Source organism: Rattus norvegicus, chromosome 12 (genome assembly GCF_036323735.1).
Source record: "Rattus norvegicus strain BN/NHsdMcwi chromosome 12, GRCr8, whole genome shotgun sequence".
Lineage (NCBI taxonomy): Eukaryota > Metazoa > Chordata > Mammalia > Rodentia > Muridae > Rattus > Rattus norvegicus.
Genome location: NC_086030.1, coordinates 35,555,249 through 35,558,327, shown reverse-complemented (window position 1 = coordinate 35,558,327; position 3,079 = coordinate 35,555,249). Strand labels below are relative to the sequence as shown.

Below are 3,079 nucleotides of genomic sequence, written 5' to 3'. Positions count from 1 at the left end.
CTACCACTTTGTTCTTTTGACAGATACCGTCCCCGTCTCTCCTGAACTGGCTCTGATGGGTCTATTCCACCACCATCCTCCTCAGAGGACCAGGGTTCAGTTCCCAGCACCCCCATCAGATGACTCACGACCTCCTGTAACTCCAGCTCCAGGGGATCCGATGCCCTCTTCTGGCCTCTGTGGGCATTGCACTCATATGCAGTACCCACAGAGATCTACACAGACACACATATAAAAAATGCTTTTCTTAATTATTATTAATTGATCTTAAAAGGCTTTAGTTTCAATAATGCCCAGGTCCAGCTGGTTTATTTTGGTTTGCAATCTGAGACTTCTTTCCTAACTTAATTCCTGAAGATGGTTTTCTCGTATTATTTGTAAAAGCTGTATATTTTCACATTTAAATTTGACCAATATTAAGTGTTTATGTGCTCAGGTGAAGACAGCAGAATGCCTACCAGTGAAGCATCCTATGATGGGTGGATGGAGGCAGAGTTTTGGGTGGGAAGAGAGCTAGCAGGAGAAGGACATGGGAGTAGGGAAGGTCTCCTAGAATCCTGGATCAAGACGGGCCAGCAGCACCTGGAAAATAAAGGAAGAGTGTTTCCAGCCAGAAGAAGAGGCAAGACAGAGACTCAGAGATGCAGAGGTTATAGTAAAAAACATTGCAGCAAGAATCCTCATCATTCCAGAGATGGTGATTTAAAAACACATTCGAGCCACCACTGGAGGAGATGGCTCCACAATGCTTGCCCTTCCCATGTGAGGACCGGTGTCCACATCCTCCAGAACCTATATCATATTGTTGAGTGGAAATGGCAGCATGTCTGTCATTGCGACCTTGGATGGAGATGGAGATGAGGGATTTCCCAGGTTAGTGGAGGGAGAGTGGGTCATATTAGGTGAGCTCTGGGCTTGATTAAGAGACCCTCCCTCAAATGAATAAGGTGGACAAGCAATTGTAGATTCTTCCCAACATCAACTTCAGCCCTCCATATGCACATACACATGTGTGTGTCCATATGTCCCCGCCAGCGGGGACCCAGTCATTCAGGGTCCTGAAGAGGCTTTCTACCTGTGGGCCAAAATGGGGGTGAAGAGAAGAAGGAGACCAAGCAAGATTCTGTTGTCAAGGTCTCGTTTATTGAGAGAAATGTACAGCATTTAAAGCTCTGAGGCAGGAATAGAAGCAGGAACTGAAGCTTAGGGTGGGGGAGTTTGGGAAATGCCCAAGGATATAAGGTGAATCACTACACTGCAAGATATCCTCCTATAACAAAGAGGCAACAGTCTTCCGGGGACCTGTTCTTTGAAAAGGTCGAACCCTTCTTAGGAATCCGCTCAGGGACATCTGTGTTTTGCTCAGGCTGAAACATCCTGTCCTTGCTCCCAGGGTCTTCCTGGGAGAGGCTCTTAGTTCAACAATCTCAAGTCTGTATGGCAGTCATTTCAAGGTTAAACCTCTGTGGCCATGCAGCCCAGAGTCAAGTAGCCACCTTGAGCTATGCAGTCACAAAGCGGCTAGGCCCAAATCCAATACGGCTCACTGCATCCATATACATGCCATGACACTCATGCACAGCACACACGCATTGAAATAAGAAAGAAAGTAATCATCCTTCTATACTTATGTATAGATTGCCTAGAGTCTTGATGCTTGAGGTGAAAGCAGTAAGATTAAATTATACACAGAACAGACTACTATTTGAGATAACAGAAGGTATTAAGGACATAATGCTGGTAAGCCATCTATGGGACAAAGACCTCCCTCAGCTGACACTATGCCGTTTTGAGGTCCAGACATGGTTTTTTTGTTGTTGTTTTTTGTTTGTTTGTTTGTTTGTTTGTTTTAATTCTTTTTTTCGGAGCTGGGGACCTAACCCAGGGCCTTACGCTTGCTAGGCAAGCGCTCTACCACTGAGCTAAATCCCCAACCCCCAGACATGTTTTTAAAACCTACCTGGGTGGAGAAAGGACTGGTCGCCAGAGAGACCAGTTCATCCTGGTCCTTGCCCATCATACCAAATAGGATGTCACTGAGAAACAAGAAGACAGAACAACCACATGGACTGAGGGACAGGTACTACAGGCATCTACAGACCTGTGGCGGAAGATTTTGCAGCCAAACAGGACGGGAAATGGGGAACATTCTTAGATTGAGTTTCTTACACCTCTCAGTTCTCACACTCCAGGGAGACCATGAGGTGTCTTCTGAGAATTAGATTCCCTGTAAGTCAAAGGTCATCCTGGGTGGCCCATGTGGATAACTTGCGAGGGTGTTAGGGTGGGTCTACAACTCAGTAGGCATTATCCTGCTTTTATGACACCCCCTCCTCACAAAAATGCACCTCACAAAAATGCACCACCGCTTCTAGAACTTTCTCAGATTTGCCCTTAACCATCATCATGAGTGGAGCTTTAGCCAAGCCTAAAGTAGTGTCATCCCTGACAGGACAATAGGGCAGATACACAGGCAGCTTAATGCATGCTGGGAACCTGTCCAGCTTCGGCTGGTCAGTTCCCCACAAGATTCCCTTTTAGTCCATCTGCATCTTAAACTTTGCCAATTCTCAGGCTACCTGGGGACTCTCAGGGCAGGGCAGGGCAGTGCCACCTGGGAAAGGGCTGGTTCCTGGGCCTCTAGAGCCTCTGGCCCCAGCACCGAGTCCTCACACACTTCAGTGAAACCATTTTCCCCAAGTGTAGCACTTGGACCTGATATGGAGATGATGTGGACAGATGCAGGTGATAAAAGGCAAGAGGTCCCCAGGAGCCACTCGGCAACACCACAAATGAAAAGAGATTCGCAGGGCAGGCCCTGAATGGCTTCCCAGGAGCCCTTATGGAAAGTGGATAAGCAAAACTCAACTAAACTGTATTTTCTTTGTTTTAAGCCTGAGCATCCTGTGATGCCTGGAAATCTGGTTATAAAGAGCTTTGTGCTGCTTTGCATAAGACACCCATGAAAAGAAAAGCTGGTGACACAGTTTTTGCAGAGCTGATTTCTCACTTTGGCCATGGGGACAATGCCAACAAAGACTGACCGAAAGGTCACAGAGTGATCACCTCGTTTGGGAGA

General features: G+C 46.9%; 1 long non-coding RNA gene across 1 annotated transcript; it reads right to left on the bottom strand.

Moving 5' to 3' along the window:
* Positions 1–297: 297 nt before the first annotated feature.
* On the bottom strand, positions 298–2,737 carry LOC134481186 (uncharacterized). The gene is made up of 2 exons (XR_010056518.1): positions 1,961–2,737; positions 298–582 (listed from the first exon to the last, which is right to left on the bottom strand). It is a non-coding gene; the product is annotated as an uncharacterized LOC134481186 (long non-coding RNA).
* Positions 2,738–3,079: the final 342 nt, after the last annotated feature.